General features: G+C 45.3%; 2 protein-coding genes and 1 long non-coding RNA gene across 3 annotated transcripts in view; 2 read left to right on the top strand and 1 right to left on the bottom strand.

The window, feature by feature from the left end:
• Window positions 1–18,686, bottom strand: part of LOC121003529 (zinc finger protein 268-like) — a 948,872-nt gene that overhangs the window by 314,965 nt on the left and 615,221 nt on the right. The gene's annotated exons all lie outside the window — the stretch shown is intronic.
• Window positions 1–18,686, top strand: part of LOC121003520 (zinc finger protein 585A-like) — a 341,252-nt gene that overhangs the window by 33,831 nt on the left and 288,735 nt on the right. The gene's annotated exons all lie outside the window — the stretch shown is intronic.
• LOC121003581 lies at window positions 3,758–18,123 on the top strand. Its single transcript, XR_005779522.1, has 3 exons — window positions 3,758–3,823; window positions 17,795–17,938; window positions 18,065–18,123. It is a non-coding gene; the product is annotated as an uncharacterized LOC121003581 (long non-coding RNA).

Raw genomic sequence — 18,686 nt, 5'->3', positions numbered from 1 at the left:
CATGGACATGACAAAGACTCCGCTGTAGTAACTAAACATTACACATACACAGCCCTGCTACATGGACATGACAAAGACTCAGCTGTAGTAACTGAACATTACACATACACAGCTCTGCTACATGGACATGACAAAGACTCCGCTGTAGTAACTGAACATTACACATACACAGCTCTGCTACATGGACATGACAAAGACTCAGCTGTAGTAACTAAACATTACACATACACAGCTCTGCTACATGGACATGACAAAGACTCAGCTGTAGTAACTAAACATTACACATACACAGCTCTGCTACATGGACATGACAAAGACTCAGCTGTAGTAACTGAACATTACACATACACAGCTCTGCTACATGGACATGACAAAGACTCCGCTGTAGTAACTGAACATTACACATACACAGCTCTGCTGCATGGACATGACAAAGACTCAGCTGTAGTAACTGAACATTACACATACACAGCTCTGCTACATGGACATGACAAAGACTCAGCTGTAGTAACTAAACATTACACATACACAGCTCTGCTACATGGACATGACAAAGACTCAGCTGTAGTAACTGAACATTACACATACACAGCTCTGCTACATGTACATGACAAAGACTCCGCTGTAGTAACTGAACATTACACATACACAGCTCTGCTGCACACACTAATAGAAGATCCAGGGATCCAGGACGCCGCAGCGAAGAGAGACGCCAAGGGAGCATCGAACCACGTGCGCACCAACGCCATCCAGGATCGGACCATCGCCCGCATACACCAGGGTATCGCGAACTTAGAACTTTTTCACAGCCGCTCTCTGAGACCCAGAACTAATGGGGTAAGACTGTTCTATTATTTAAACGGCCATTTACCCAGGATACAAGAGGAATACATCAGTGCTTATGCTACCATTAGTTTTATTCTATTTTATGTAGTTTATTTTTCCTTGGTTTTAATACCCTACACATTGTGCCCATTTATGTGTTTTAATAAGACCTCTATACAGACTGATCACCTGTATAAGTAGGCAACCCATAATTTAGAGGGGTGTACATCTAGTCCAATCGACTACCCACTTTTTTTTTATAACACATCAACTTGTGTCCAAGACATCACTGAATAGAAAGATTCCCTGGTGTATATATTTTATATGCAACTAATAAATAACTTTTTATACACTATACTTGTATTTTGATTATCTATTTACCCAGTCATCTGAGTGCCCTCCACCTTCTGAATTATTTATAGTGTACCCAATACTCTGGCAATAGGTGCTGCCATTTGGAGAGAGCACCAATCCGCGAATTGCTGACAGTCAGTGGCGTCGCTACAGGGGGGCAAGGGGGGGCAATTGCCCCCCCCAGGTAATTCCTTGCCCCCCCCCCCGGGTGCCCCCCCACTGATTCGCTGAATATCGCTGATGCTAACGCTAATCGCTGCTGCTGCGCCGGCCGCCAGCACTAAAAGTACACACACTGACAGAGAAGAGAACACACAGATACGTAACATACAGTCAGTGCCAGTCCGTTGGCTATGGAGTCACATGACAGATGGGGTGGTGCCGTGGTGGGGGGCGGCGTTCGGACCCAGCGGACTTGCGGAGGCAGAGCGTGCAGGGCGGGCGCAGGCTGGGAGTGTGGCAGCCGCAGAGACAAGTTGACGACTTGACGTCACGGTCGTCAACATGTAAAGCTGCGCTGCTGCGTGCCTGCTCTCCCGCGCGAACGGATTTTGCAAATTGCTGCCGCCTGCCAGTGAGTGCCTTGCCTTGATGTTCTGAGTTCTCTCTGCTCCTGCTAAAAAGCCCTATACCCCCACTACCTCGCCTCATGGCCTGCCCTCCCTCCTGCTTGGTTTGCGCCCAGCCCCTCCTCTCCTCAACCTGTCCCAGATGATATGGTTACCCCTATAACTTAGGGTATAATTGGTAGTACATTATACAGGGGTAATATGCCGTCTGCCAGTGAGTGCCTTGCCTTGCCTTCATGTTCTGACTCTGAGTTCTCTCTGCTCCTGCTAAAAAGTTTTTTAAAAAGTATGTATTGTACCCCTATACCCCCACTACCTCGCCTCATCATGGCCTGCCCTCCCTCCTGCTTGGTTTGCGCCCAGCCCCTCCTCAACCTGTCCCTGATGATATGGTTACCCCTATAACTTAGTTATATTACCCCTGTATAATGTACCAATTATACCCTAAGCACCCCTGTATAATGTCCCCACTCCCCTGATAGCGGTGCACTGAGTCCTCCTCAGTTATATTACCCTTGTATAATGTACCCTGATACCCCTTAGTTATAATATTACCCATAATGTCCCCTGACTGATACCCCTCAGTTATATAACTGAGGGTAATCAGGGTACATTATACAGAGGGTAATATAACTTATATTACCACCGTATAATGCCTGATAGGCCTCCTGAGTTATATTACTCCTGTATAATAATGTACCCTGATACCCCTTAGTTATATGACCCCGCCGGGATCATATAACTAAGGGGTATCCGGGTACATAATTATACAAGGGTAATATAAGTTACTCAGGAGGGCTATCAGGCATTATACGGTGGTAATATAGCTTACATTGCCCCTGTATAATGTCCTATGATAGAACTCCTCAGTTATATTACCCCTGTGTAATGTACCCTGATATCCCTTAGTTATATAATATAACTAAGGGGTATCAGGGTGCATTATACAGGGGTAATATAACTGAGGAGTTCTATACTATCATGGACGTAATACAGGGGTAATGTAAGCTATATTACCCCTTTATAATGTCTGATAGCCCTCCTCAGTTATATTACACCCAATGTACCCTGATATCCCTTAATTATATTACCCCGGCGTCAGGGGCGTAGCTGCAGGGGAAGCGGCTGCTTTAGTATTTTTCAGTAGTATGATTAGCTGGTGAAAATTATTAGTGCCCCCCCATTTTTGACTGTGTATCTTCTGTGCCCCCCCCTATATATTGATCCTAGAGTCGCCACTGCTGACAGTAGAGCCTCTGTAATCCCCTATCTACTACACCCTGATAGAACTCTTCAGAGGCATATTACACATAAACAGCTTGGTTGTATGCACATACAGCTCAACTACACAGACATTACACGGATACAGCTCATCTATACAAACATTACAGGCTTACAGCTCTGCTACATACAGACTGGGATTCCACACAGCACAGCAGAGTCTCACACACAGAGCAGATAAACCTGGTCATGTGATCTCCATGACTCCTCCCACACCTGATCACATGGTCATGACATCATCACAGGTCCTGTATCTTCTGCAGTAGCATAGCCTGACTCCGCCCACACCTGATCACATGGTCATGACATCATCACAGGTCCTGTACCTTCTCCTGCAGCACAGCCTGACTCCTCCCACACCTGATCACATGGTCATGACATCATCACAGGTCCTGTACCTTCTCCTGCAGCACAGCCTGACTCCTCCCACACCTGATAACATGGTCATGACATCATCACAGGTCCTGTACCTTCTCCTGCAGCACAGCCTGACTCCGCCCACACCTGATCACATGGTCATGACATCATCACAGGTCCTGTACCTTCTCCTGCAGCACAGCCTGACTCCGCCCACACCTGGTCACATGGTCATGACATCATCACAGGTCCTGTACCTTCTCCTGCAGCACAGCCTGACTCCTCCCAAACCTGATCACATGGTCATGACATCATCACAGGTCCTGTACCTTCTCCTGCAGCACAGCCTGGAGCCCGACTCCTGCATGGTGGTAGAAATGACAGCCCAGGAGGCTCCATAGTGAAGGGTTGTCAGAGGAGGACAGGCCTGCCCCCAGGTAAGTGGAACACTCATCACATCCACACATGTTGAGACTAGAGATGAGTGAATTTCAGGTTATGAATTCGTTCACGCTCCGTTTACTGGTAAAAGGTGAAGTGCGTTATGGATTCAGTTACCGCGGACATAACACAATTCTATGACGGAATGCCTTTTTGCAGTTATACAGCCCATAGACTTCTATTATGACGGAATGAATACTGGAAAACCTCTAAAGGCATTCCGTCATAGAAGTGCGTTATCTCCGTGGTAACTGAATCTATAACGCTATCGACATTTTACCAGTAAATGAAGAGTGAATGAGTTTCATAACCGGAGATTCGCTCATCTCTAGTTAAGACCCCAGAAGGATCGGTAGCTCTGTCTGCCGGTAATCTACAGGTTCCCGAGAAGATAAATGAGGTGAACCCGCAGGCTTCCAGAGAAGACATACATTCAATAAAGGTGATCGCGCGGCCAGGTTCTGAAATTGGCCGGACTAATTCCCAGTTTTCCATAGGAGTAGTCTTCACCAGAAGAATCCCTCTGTGGAAGTCCTATATTAGGAGCTGTTTTGTACACTACTTCAGGTTTCGCTGGAATTATAGACGCCAAGGTTGGATAATTTTTCAAAACCGCACAGTTATTTCTCAGGGCATTTTTTATGGGGCCTGTGATTGCATTAAACTGGGTAAAGAAAGTAAATCTATAATCTTTATTTTCCTTGATTGTTTTTTCATATATATATATATATATATTTTTTTAACTTTTTTACAGATTTTCACCCCTTCGCTATATACCATCAGCTCTTCTCTATCATAGCCCTTATTTTCAAAGCGATTTTGAATTACCAAACTCTGTTCCCTATAATCTTTTATGTCTGTGCAATTTCGGCGGATTCTCTTAAATTGCTGTCACGCCTTGCCCTGTGAGTGTGCGGAGATCTGTCAGACTGGCTGCACATGTCTGACTTCTTTGTTGGTTTTGATTTGGGTTTGAGCTGGATCCACCTTCCCTCAGGTGTACTGGGTTTCATTGTTAGTGAGGCTATTTATCCCTCCTTCCCCCAGTGGCCTGTGCGGGTTATAGTTCTTTCCTGGGAGTTCTTGGTTTGTGGTGGATCATCTGCTCCAGGATAAGTCCTCTCCTTCATTTCCCTTTGTGTGTTTTATCTAGGCCTCTAGGGAGACGCTTGCTTCCTCTTGGTTTGAAGAAGCAGGTTGCCTCTTCCCTTTTCCCTGTTGCTTAGGGTTTGCCCAGGGTGTTTAGGTTTAGGCACGAGGGCATGTGCATATCCACCCTAAGGGTATGCACATGGGCACAGCAGTTTAGGAAAAGCTTTTAGGGATCGTTAGGAGGTGACCCTTTTCTCCCTAGCTTTTGGGCCTAGTTGTTTGTTTTCCCATGTTTGGTTATTTCCCTGCTTACCTACCTATCGTGACAATTGCCCTTTAGGAATATTTTTTTATCCAAGGGCTATGATGACAGCTATTTACATCTATGTATGCATTCACATCTGTTTTAAAAAAGAAAAAGTTTTTGTTTTAATTGTATCCTCCTCAATAAAAAAAGTAAGATCTAAGAAATGAACAGATTCAGAACTCATCTCACTAGTGAAGGTTAAATTCCTACTGTTCCCATTGATACCAGCTACAAAGTTTTCCGAACCCTGACGTTCTCCTTTCCACATTATCAGGCAGTTGTCGATGTAACGTTTCCACAAAGTAAGTGTAACGGGGTGAGGAAGGCGCACTCTGTCTCCCATCAGCCACAGACTGCTGCTTAGCTTCGGGAGCGAGGATCTGTGTTTGACCTCGTTCCCAGGGCGGCTTTGCTAGCTGGGAGGCTCCCTGCTCCTAGGTCTGCCTTGAGCGCTGAGCTGATCACTCGGTGCTCGACTGGTCGGTCTGTCGGTCATGTGACGCTGGCCACGTCACATGACCCTCACTCCCCACTATAAATACAGGCAGCCTGCTGGCCACAGGTTGCCTGTTAATTTAGGTTCCTGGCAGTTGTTGGATGCCTGTGTACTTACCTGATCCTGTTCCCTGACAATCCTTTGCCTGCTCCTCCTGTACTGCACATCCATCCTGGTATATTGACCTCGGCTTCCACCTGACTATTCTTTGCAGACTCCTTTGGTACTTCTCGACTCTCCTGGTATTTATGACCTCGGGACTCTCCTGATCTTTCTTTGCTTATCCCTCTGTACTGCGTTGTCCTCTTGGTTTTGACCCGGTCCGTTCACTATCCGTTATTTGTCTTGTCTGTCCTTCCCGCACGTATCCTAAGTTAGGGACTGCCGTCCAGTTGTCCCCTGTCATCAGGACTCGTGAGGCAAGTAGGCAGGGCCAGGGGTGAGGGTGGAGCGCAGTGGTCACTATCCTCCCCCCTGTGTGTGTGTGTGTACGTGACCGTTACAGTAAGTTTGCCACCCTGCTGTTCTTTTTGTAACACTGGCTCTATAACTTCACTTTCCCAAGATGACATGAACAGATTAGCGAAACTAGGGGTGAATTTTGCCCCCAAAGCTGTCCCAGTCTGCTACAAATAAAAAGTGTTATGAAACCAAAAATAGTTGTGGCTAAGACAAAAGTCAAGACACTGACAGATAAATTCTCTTGTACTTTGGACATAACTGGATCATTTATGAGTCGTTCCTTTACTGCTTTTATCCCTAGTTCTTTAGGGATAATAGTGTATAGCGAGGCCGCGTCTACCGTGGAAAACCAAGTACCCTCGGACCGTGGACCGAAGTTTTTGATACCATCTATAACACTGCCAGATATTAGGGAGATTGTATTACATATTTCTGTAGGAAAAAATCTATATATTCCAACAGTCTATTAGTCAGGGAGCCGATTCCTGACACTATGGGTCTCACTGGTGGGTTAGACAAACTTTTGTGGATTTTCAGCAGCTGGTATATTACTGGAACAATCGGAAATGTAATCTTCAAATAATCCAATTCTCTTTTGTTTATAACACCACTTTCAAAACCTTCTTGAAGCAGTTTATCTAATATCTGCTTGAAATCCAACGTAGAGTCTATTTTAATAATCATGTATGTGCTTTTATCGGGTAATAGTCTTAACATTTCACTATCATATTTCTCCTTATCCATCACAACTACCCCCCCCCCCCCCCTTTTATCCGCTGGTTTGATAACTATTTGGGGATTCAGTTCTAAATCTTTAAGGGCTTTTTTATCTTCCAGCGTAAGGTTATGATATTTTGGCTTTTCATCCATATCCTCCAGTTCTTTTAGTAAACCTCTTTTAAAGGCTTCTATACATTAATTTTTCTTATTTTGGAAAAAATGTTGTCTTTTCATGTAAATTTGTATGTATTATAGAACTGATGATTGGGGGTTCGTTCGTACATATTTTTTGATTTGTTTATAGCATATTTGGCCATATTAAGTTTCCTTATGTATTTGTGAATATCTAGAAAAATGCAACATTTATTTGGTTTCTTTGTGGAGGCAAATTTTAAACCTTTCCCTAATACACTTTTTTCTGGTTCTGATAATTGATGAAAGCTCAAATTCGAAATCCCCTTAACCTTTCCCTGCTCTTTTTTGATTTTGGGCTGTTTTTTTCCTTTTTCCTCTTTCCTCTGCTAGATTTCTTTTTAATGGGGTTATTGCTCTGGTGTTGTGATTCTCTGTCTCCTTTTTCTTTATCCTTTTTCCCTCTGTATCCCCTTTATTGCTTGGTAGGGAAAATTCTGTGGAGTTTTTTCCACGGACCTAGAAGACATATCCAAGAGATCTCAGAGACATGGACTGGAGCAGGGGGCATTATATAGAAGACATATCCAGGAGATCTCAGAGACATGGACTGGAGCAGGGGGCGTTATATAGAAGACATATCCAGGAGATGTCAGAGACGTGGACTGGAGCAGGGGGCGTTATATAGAAGACATATCCAGGAGATGTCAGAGACGTGGACTGGAGCAGGGGGTGTTATATAGAAGACATATCCAAGAGATCTCAGAGACATGGACTGGAGCAGAGGGCATTATATAGAAGACATATCCAGGAGATCTCAGAGACATGGACTGGAGCAGGGGGCGTTATATAGAAGACATATCCAGGAGATGTCAGAGACGTGGACTGGAGCAGGGGGCGTTATATAGAAGACATATCCAGGAGATGTCAGAGACGTGGACTGGAGCAGGGGGTGTTATATAGAAGACATATCCAGGAGATCTCAGAGATGTGGACTGGAGGAGGGGGCGTTATATAGAAGACATATCCAGGAGATCTCAGAGACGTGGACTGGAGCAGGGGGTGTTATATAGAAGACATATCCAGGAGATCTCAGAGACGTGGACTAGAGCAGGGGGCATTATATAGAAGACATATCCAGGAGATCTCAGAGACGTGGACTGGAGGAGGGGGCGTTATATAGAAGACATATCCAGGAGATCTCAGAGACGTGGACTGGAGCAGGGGACATTATATAGAAGACATATCCAGGAGATCAGAGACGTGGACTGGAGCAGGGGGCGTTTTATAGAAGACATATCCAGGAGATCTCAGAGACGTGGACTGGAGCAGGGGGTGTTATATAGAAGACATATCCAGGAGATCTCAGAGACGTGGACTGGAGGAGGGAGCGGTATATAGAAGACATATCCAGGAGATCTCAGAGACGTGGCCTGGAGGAGGGGGGCGTTATATAGAAGACATATCCAGGAGATCTCAGAGACGTGGACTGGAGCAGGAGACTGGAACGCCCAAAACATAAAAATTCATACTTTTCTAAAAATCACTAAAAACATGACTGGATAAAAATGAGTGGCACTACAAGAAGAGGATCACACCCCCAAGGATATATAAATACAGGACACGAGGCTGAAGTTGGTTTCTTATTCAGAAGTTGCAGTGAGCGTCCTGAGGGGAAATCAGATGAAAGCGGCAATAAAATACAAAAGACGGGCACAAAATGGGCAGAAAAGTGTGATTTAAAGACTGAAATGAATTCGGGCACTGATCTCACACTGGTGACATACAGAGGGTGGTGCCCGCACCATATACAGGGGAGTTCAGCCCAATCAGGTTCTGGGCACAAGAACTAGCAGCAAAGTGGACAGACGGACACTGTCACTGATTTTAATAAGTAACTGGTGTATTTAAAGGGTTAAATGAATTTGGGCCGGGCTGAAATGTATATGATGTGGGGCATCACCCTCTGTGTGTTGGCAGTGTGAGATCTGTGGCCGAATTCATTTAACACTGTGGATGTCACTGTTATGGGGGCGCTGTGGATGTCACTGTTATGGGGGCCCTGTGGAAGACACTGTTATGGGGGCCCTGTGGAAGACACTGTTATGGGGGCGCTGTGGATGTCACTGTTATGGGGGTCTCTGTAGATTACACTGTTATGGGGGGGGGGGGGGGGGCGGTGTGAAGCCGGTAATTCTGCTCGTAGATGATAAATATGATATAACGGCTCCAAAAAGATATAAATAAATAGAGAATTACTAATAACGGAGAAGAAGTGCGCAGGTCTCCAGTGTGAGGCGCGTTTAAGCTGCTGCCTTCATCTTGAGGCTGGCGCTGCTGAGTGTGAGAAGCCTTTTATATCCGTGTATAATATAATACTCACCACTTATTTATGTGGCGCATGCACGTACAGGAAGGAAGGAAACCCCATCCACAGTGCCAAGAGGACACGCAGGAAGCAAGGAGGCAAGTGGGACAGGAAGCGGTGGTCTCGTGCTCACCAAACCAGCACAGGGGAGGAGGAGCCAAGCAGAGTGCAGCGCATGCGCACATGAGGAGGAGTATTAATGCTCCATATTGGAGAAGGGCAGAATGACCCGGGGAAATAGAGAGATTCTGGAATTCCTTGGATTTCTTCATTCAGTCCCTCCGGTGTCAGAGTCCGCATCCTGACCCTCCAGAAGTCTTCTCCACCAATCAGCCGTGCAGACCCATCTCTACACCTGTAGGTATAAAACCGCCATCTTTATTATGTGTGATGGTGAAATGACGGACAAACTGCGGTTAGATTTCCCTACATTAACCCCTTCAGAAAAAATTCTCTGCTTTTCCGGCAGATAGTGATACCTCGTAAACTAGTTATTACTTTACATCCCCCATATGTCTACTTTATGTTCCTCATTCTGTAAATGTAATTTTATTTTAGAACAGGCTTAGAAGTTTTGAAACAATTTTTACGCAAATTTTCCAAACCTGCATTTTAAAGGGGTTCTCTGGGCTTTTAATATTGATGGTATCAGAACCTGGGCCGGACCGTGTCAGGCTGTTTTTGTAGTATTCTAGTCATTCACAATGCACACCCTGCGGTTTTTTCAGTTGTTCTATAAACCAACAAATTAAACATATACAGTCAGGTCCATAAATATTGGGACATCGACACAATTGTAAAATTTTTGGCTCTATACACCACCACAATGGATTTGAAATGAAACGAACAAGATGTGCTTTAACTGCAGACTGTCAGCTTTAATTTGAGGGTATTTACATCCAAATCAGGTGAACGGTGTAGTAATTACAACAGTTTGCATATGTGCCTCCCACTTGTTAAGGAACCAAAAGTAATGGGACAATTGGCTTCTCAGCAGTTCCATGGCCAGGTGTGTGTTATTCTCTCATTATCCCAATTACAATGAGCAGATAAAAGGACCAGAGTTCATTTCCAGTCTGCTATTTGCATTTGGAATCTGTTGCTGTCAACTAGAAAGATGAGATCCAACGAGCTGTCACTATCAGTGAAGCAAGCCATCATTAGGCTGAAAAAACAAAACAAACCCATCAGAGAGATAGCAAAAACATTAGGCATGGCCAAAACAACTGTTTTGAACATCCGTAAAAAGAAGGAACGCACCGTCGAGCTCAGCAACACCAAAAGACCCGGAAGACCACGGAAAACAACTGTGGTGGATGACCGAAGAATTCTTTCCCTGGTAAAGAAAACATTATTCACAACAGTTGGCCAGATCAAGAACACTCTCCAGGAGGTAGGTGTATGTGTGTCAAAGTGTAATGACCGACGTCACGCACAGGGAGGAAAACAGGGAAAGCCCTGCCCAAGGGAGAAGGAAAGGTGGTGACCCCTAACTCACCTTGCGGCTGGCACCTGATTGCCCTGACGTCCCTAGACAGGTTCCTCACCCGTGCGGCGATCACGTGCCTAAACCCTGGCTTTCCCTAATATGAGCCCTCGATAGTGAACGGGCCGGTGGGATCGCTAGTCCGCACCGCTATCACTAAGAGGGAAACACCAGGGAGAGGACAGACAAAACAGACAAACACATACACCCAGGTGGGCGACCACAATAGACCAAAAAGGTCCAACAGGGATCCGGAGGGTAGCGTTCTGGACCAACTACCAGAGAACGCAGCAACACAGCTCCAGAAGGTCAGAATAGATGTCCAGGCAGGAAGCTCTATCTCTGGCAACCAGAGAAGTGTGAGAGAGGAATATAAGGAGGTCTGGGAGTGCTGGACAAGGAACAGCTGAGGGGAAGGAGCTACGGATCCCTGAGTGAGCCAAAAGGGTTTGCAAAGCAAACCCAGAAAGCTACCATAAGGAAAACAGCCCTATCTTAAATAGAGCGTGCAGCCAACCGCTGCGACTTCTTGACCCCGGGTATAACGGAGTCAGGCGTGGTTCTCGATACCCTCGTGAGAGTACCCCCCTCTCTACGAGGGGCCTCCGGACACTCAGGACCAGGTCTCTCAGGATGAGAGGCATGAAAAACCCAAACTAACCTGTCTGCGTTTACCTCAGACGCAGGAACCCACATTCTTTCCTCGGGACCGTAACCTCTCCAATGCACCAGATATTGAAGAGAGCGGCGGACCCGACGAGAATTAACAATTTTGGATATCTGAAATTCTATATTACCATCCACGACAACAGGAGGGGGTGGCAGCGGTGATGGTTCTAGAGGTGGAACATATTTTTTGAGTAACGACTTATGAAAAACATTATGAATTTTAAAAGTCTGAGGTAACTCCAGGCGAAAAGCCACGGGGTTGATGATGGCTACAATTTTGTAAGGGCCAATAAACCTAGGACCCAGTTTCCAAGAGGGAACCTTCAATTTAATATTCCTAGTAGACAACCACACATAGTCATTCACTCCTAGGTCCGGACCTGGCGACTGTCTCTTATCAGCCATGCATTTGTATTTACCTCCCATATTTTTCAAGCTAGCTTGCACCTTCTGCCATACCGATGAAAGAGATGACGAAAACCGTTCCTCTTCGGGAACCCCAGAAGACCCCCCCTTTTTGAAAGTACAGAATTGGGGATGAAAACCATATGCACCAAGAAATGGTGACTTGCCAGTGGATTCCTGACGACGATTATTTATGGCAAACTCAGCTAACGGTAAATATGATGACCACAACTCTTGGTTTTCAGACACAAAACATCTTAGATATGTCTCAAGGTTTTGGTTGGTACGCTCAGTCTGTCCATTCGACTGAGGATGTAAAGCTGAGGAAAAGGACAAGTGTACCCCCAAACGGGAACAAAAAGCTTTCCAAAATTTAGAAATAAACTGGGTACCCTGATCCGAAACAACATCAGAGGGGACCCCGTGAAGCTTCACGATTTCACTGACGAATACCTGAGCAAGAGTCTTAGCATTAGGTAGTGCGGGTAACGCAATGAAGTGTACCATTTTGCTAAACCTGTCCACTACTACCAAAATAACTGTTTTACCCGCAGACAAAGGTAAGTCAGTGATAAAATCCATTGACAGATGTGTCCACGGTCTATTGGGAATGACGAGTGGTAATTGAGACCCTGCAGGACGTGTATGTGAAACTTTTGCGCGCGTACAGGTAGAACAGGAAGACACAAAATCCAATACATCCTGACGCAACCTTGGCCACCAAAAACGACGAGACAATAGCTCCAAGGTTGCTTTACTACCCGGGTGCCCAGCAAGTGCCGAATTATGATGTTCTTTTAATAATTCGAAACGTAAGTTCAACGGTACAAACAATTTCTCTGAGGGGCAAGAGACCGGGGCGTCCCCCTGGGCCTCTAACACCTTCCCCTCCAAAACAGAGTGTACCGCAGAAACAACCACTCCTCTTTGAAGAATGGGCACCGGATCACTCACATTACCCCCTCCAGGGAAACAACGAGATGGTGCATCAGCCTTGGTGTTCTTTGCCCCAATAAGATAGGTAATCACAAAGTTAAACCTGGTAAAAAATAGCGACCACCTAGCCTGTCTAGGGGTGAGACGCTTAGCTGATTCGAGGTACAGAAGATTTTTGTGGTCCGTAATCACAGTGACGGGGTGGACTGCACCCTCTAAGAAGTGACGCCACTCCTCAAACGCAAGTTTAATAGCTAATAGTTCCCTATTGCCAATATCGTAGTTCTTTTCTGCTGCAGATAGTTTTTTAGAAAAGAAAGCACAAGGACGCCATTTGCCAGGAGACGGACCCTGAGACAGCACCGCCCCCACTCCCACCTCTGACGCATTGACTTCAACAATAAAAGGCTGAGAGACATCAGGTTGGACTAGTACAGGTGCTGAGGTAAACCTCTCTTTTAGAGAGGAAAAAGCAACTTTAGCGGCGTCAGACCATTTAGAAAAATCAGTCCCCTTCCTAGTCATGTCAGTAAGCGGTTTTACAATAAGTGAATAATTTTTAATGAATTTCCTATAGAAATTCGCGAAGCCCAAGAACCGTTGTAGTGCTTTGAGGTTCTCAGGAAGATCCCAATCTAAAATTGCCTGGACCTTCCTAGGATCCATACGGAAACCTGAAGCAGATAAAAAATAACCCAGGAATTGTATCTCCTGAACGGCAAAGACACATTTTTCAATTTTAGCATATAATTCATTCGTCCGTAGGACCTGCAATACTTGTCTGACATGCACCTCATGTGTTTTCAGATCAGACGAATAAATTAAAATATCATCTAGGTATATTACCACAAACTTGCCGATTAGATAACTAAAAATGTCATTAACGAAATGTTGAAAGACGGCAGGAGCATTGGTCAGACCGAAAGGCATAACTAGATTTTCATAATGCCCCTCAGGGGTGTTAAAAGCTGTCTTCCACTCATCCCCCTCCTTAATACAAATCAGATTGTAGGCCCCCCTAAGATCAAGTTTGGAGAACCACCTAGCACCCGCAATCTGATTAAACAGGTCACGAATGAGAGGAAGAGGGTATGGGTCTCGCTCCAATGGTTATCCGATTTAATTTGCGAAAATCTAGGCAAGGACGCAGGCCCCCATCTTTCTTTTTAACGAAGAAAAACCCTGCAGCCACGGGTGAAGAAGAGGGTCTGATGTGTCCCTTAGCCAAGCTCTCGGAGATATAATCTTTCATGGCTTGTCTCTCTGGACACGAAAGATTATATAACCTGGTCTTGGGTAATTTTGCGCCGGGAATAAGGTTAACCGGGCAATCATAAGGACGATGAGGTGGTAACTTCTGACAACCCTTTTCAGAAAAAACATCCTCAAAATCCGAAATAAATGTAGGTAGGGTAGTTATGGAGGCGACTAAGCAATTGCTATTTAAGCAATTTTCTCTGCACTGCTTACTCCACTCCAATATCTCCCTGGCCTGCCAATCCACTACTGGATTGTGCGCTACCAACCAGGGAAGACCCAGCACTACCGGAGTGGGAAGCCCCTCCAGAACATAACCTGAAAGCATCTCGTTATGGTGGTCCCCTACCCGAAGGTGTAAATTATGAACCATGTGGGTGAGGTTTCTCTGAGACAGGGGAGCAGAATCAATAGCGAATATGGGAATGGGTCTCTGTAAAGTACAGAGAGACAAACCCAAAGTGCGGGCAAAATGGGCATCTATCAAATTTACCCCTGCTCCACTGTCTAGAAAGAAAGAAATAGTCTCCGTCTTATCACCAAAAACAATAACCGCTGGCAACACAAATTGCGATGTACGTATGGAGGAAACGTATACCCCCCCGGCTGACATCCTCCACACAGCCTGGGGTTAGTAGTTTTTCCGACGGTCTTTTGTTTCTGAGGAAAGAAGGACAGACATTAATGAAATGACCCCTCTCCCCACAAAAAAAACAAACCCCACGCCTACGGCGAGCCTCAGGAGGACGGACATGACGAGTAGTTCCTCCTAGCTGCATAGGCTCGTCTAAGTCCATACAGACTAACTGCTGCTTGGGAGGGGTTACTAATTGCTCCGTTATTTTCAACCTGTCCCTAAGGCGTCTCTCTATACGGATAGAAAGGGACATAACCGCATCAAGGGAAAAGGGGGTCTCATATAATGCAAGCGCATCCTTAACCCTTTCGGATAACCCAGAGCAGAACTGACTCCTGAGAGCCGGGTCATTCCATTGGGTATCCGTAGCCCACCTACGGAATTCAGAGCAATACTCCTCTACCGGCCGCTCTCCTTGTAAGAGTCTCCGTAATCTTGATTCAGCCAGTGCGACTCGGTCAGGGTCGTCATATATGAGACCCAAGGCCCCGAAAAACTCATCCACTGACCGAAGAGCCTAGGAATCAGTAGGTAAAGAGAACGCCCAGAACTGCGGATCCCCCTGCAGCAGGGAAATAACAACCCCCACCCGCTGATCTTCATTACCAGAGGAGTAAGGGCGCAGTTTAAAATATAACTTACAGGCCTCACGGAATGTCAAAAACTTGTCCCTTCCCCCAGAAAATCTGTCAGGGAGAGGGACCTTGGGTTCCGCAACAACCTGGTTACCAGTAGCAACCGCTGGGCTTGCAGTCAGTTGCAATCGCTGCTGTTGCTGGAGGACCGACGCCTTCAATCCTACCACCTCCAAAGACAGGCCATGAAATTGTTTGGACAGAGCAGCAATTTGATCCATACTGGATTCTAAGTAGGTAAAATTATTATTATTTTTTTTACCTACACAAAATAAGGGCCAGAGATAATGTAATGACCGACGTCACGCACAGGGAGGAAAACAGGGAAAGCCCTGCCCAAGGGAGAGGGAAAGGTGGTGACCCCTAACTTACCTTGCGGCTGGCACCTGACTGCCCTGACGTCCCTAGACTGGTTCCTCACCCGTGCGGCGATCACGTGCCTAAACCCTGGCTTTCCCTAATATGAGCCCTCGATAGTGAACGGGCCGGTGGGATCGCTAGTCCGCACCACTATCACTAAGAGGGAAACACCAGGGAGAGGACAGACAAAACAGACAAACACATACACCCAGGTGGGCGACCACAATAGACCAAAAAGGTCCAACAGGGATCCGGAGGGTAGCGTTCTGGACCAACTACCAGAGAACGCAGCAACACAGCTCCAGAAGGTCAGAATAGATGTCCAGGCAGGAAGCTCTATCTCTGGCAACCAGAGAAGTGTGAGAGAGGAATATAAGGAGGTCTGGGAGTGCTGGACAAGGAACAGCTGAGGGGAAGGAGCTACGGATCCCTGAGTGAGTCAAAAGGGTTTGCAAAGCAAACCCAGAAAGCTACCATAAGGAAAACAGCCCTAACTTAAATAGAGCGTGCAGCCAACCGCTGCGACTTCCTGACCCCGGGTATAACGGAGTCAGGCGTGGTTCTCGATACCCTCGTGACACAAAGTCAACAATCAAGAGAAGACTTCACCAGAGTGAATACAGAGGGTTCACCACAAGATGTAAACCATTGGTGAGCCTCAAAAACAGGAAGGCCAGATTAGAGTTTGCCAAACGACATCTAAAAAAGCCTTCACAGTTCTGGAACAACATCCTATGGACAGATGAGACCAAGATCAACTTGTACCAGAGTGTTGGGAAGAGAAGATTTTGGAGAAGGAAAGGAACTGCTCATGATCCAAAGCTTATCACCTCATCAGTGAAGCATGGTGGTGGTAGTGTCATGGCGTGGGCATGTATGGCTGCCAATGGAACTGGTTCTCTTGTATTTATTGATGATGTGACTGCTGACAAAAGCAGCAGGATGAATTCTGAAGTGTTTCAGGCAATATTATCTGCTCATATTCAGCCAAATGCTTCAGAACTCATTGGACAGCGCTTCACAGTGCAGATGGACAATGACCCAAAGCATACTGCAAAAGCTACCAAAGAGTTTTTTAAGGGAAAGAAGTGGAATGTTATGCAATGGCCAAGTCAATCACCTGACCTGAATCCGATTTGAGCATGCATTTCACTTGCTGAAGACAAAACTGAAGGGAAAATGCCCCAAGAACAAGCAGGAACTGAAGACAGTTTCAGTAGAGGCCTGGCAGAGCATCACCAGGGATAAAACCTAGCGTCTGGTGATGTCTATGCGTTCCAGACTTAAGGATGTAATTGACTGCAAAAGATTTGAAACCAAGTATTAAAAAGTGAAAGTTTGATTTATGATTATTATTCTGTCCCATTACATTTGGTCCCTTAACAAGTGGGAGGCACATATGCAAACTGTTGTAATTCCTGCACCGTTCACCTGATTTGGATGTAAATACCCTCAAATTAAAGCAGACAGTCTGCAGGTAAAGCACATCTTCATTTCATTTCAAATCCATTGTGGTGTATAGAGCCAAAAATGGTAGAATTGTGTCGATATTCCAATATTTATGGACCTGACTGTAAATGATCTAGATTATAAAATCCAATATATAGAAAATACAAAACATCCAAGTTGATCAACAAGTCATAAAACTGGGAATAAAAATATATAGAATAAAATAGACACATGTAGTGTAAAAGGGCTAATGTGATCTTCATTCCGGGATGTTAGTTCGCTCTGCAGGTCTGTCTGCATTTTATTCTATGTTTATTTTTTTTATTCCCAGTTTTATGACTTGTTGATCAACTTATGTTTAGTATTTTATATATATTGGATTTTATGACATATCATGAAACTGCCTTGACCTCACACATGTTTCGATCCATATAAAAAGAGAGAACACAACATCTACACTTTATTATCTCCTCCGATGTCTCCTCTTATCTCCAGTTATTGTATTTTACATGAGATTTTGTAGGATTTTACATTGTGTCATCTTCTATCCATTCAGGTTCCTACAATATAGGATCCGCTCAGGGGAGACCTTCTATATAAGTTCCTTCTCCTGATTGACCTGACAAGGATGGACAGGGACAAGATGGCGGAGAGGATAATAAATCTCACCCTAGAGATCCTCTTCCGGCTTACTGGAGAGGTGAGAGATTCTGATGATGTCCCATTACATCTTATCTATGTTACTAACAGATGGACATGACTGGAGATGTGAGGGACTCTGGAGATGTATGGAGTGATAGTTATTACTGTGTCTCTCCATAACCAGGACTACACAGTAGTGAAGAAGACCTCTAGTGAGCGCTGTCAGGACCCTGTGTCTGAAGATTGGGGAAGAACCCTGAGCCCAATCATGGGGCCTCTACCTCACCCCCTGATACATGAGGAAATCAATAGAGAGAAGATCTTAGAACTCACCAACAAGATGATTGAGCTGCTGACTGGAGAGGTGACGCTGCTGGGAATGCTGGGACATTATACAGGAACACTATGAAGGGATCTGGGTGATGACTGTATCATTGTGTTGTCAGGTTCCTATAAGGTGTCAGGATGTCACCGTCTATTTCTCCATGGAGGAGTGGGAGTATTTAGAAGGACACAAAGATCTGTACAAGGACATCATGATGGAGGATCACCGGCCCTTCACATCACCAGGTAATAGACATGACTAAATACATACTGTACACCTCTCATTATCTGTATGTAAGGAATGAATTCAGTCACTGGATGTGTTTCCTACTGTTGGAAATTGGCCAAAACAACACAAAACTTCTTGAAGCAACTTCTTTTTCAGAAGATTCTTTTGTTTAAGCCTCTTTCACACATCAGTGTTTTGTCAGTGATTTCCATCAGTGATTGTGAGCCAAAACCAGGATTTGAGCCTCCACAGA

The sequence above is a fragment of the Bufo bufo genome, chromosome 6 (genome assembly GCF_905171765.1).
Source record: "Bufo bufo chromosome 6, aBufBuf1.1, whole genome shotgun sequence".
Classification (NCBI taxonomy): Eukaryota; Metazoa; Chordata; class Amphibia; order Anura; family Bufonidae; genus Bufo; species Bufo bufo.
The sequence above is the reverse complement of the archived record's forward strand: the minus strand, read 5'-3'. Positions and strand labels throughout refer to the sequence as shown.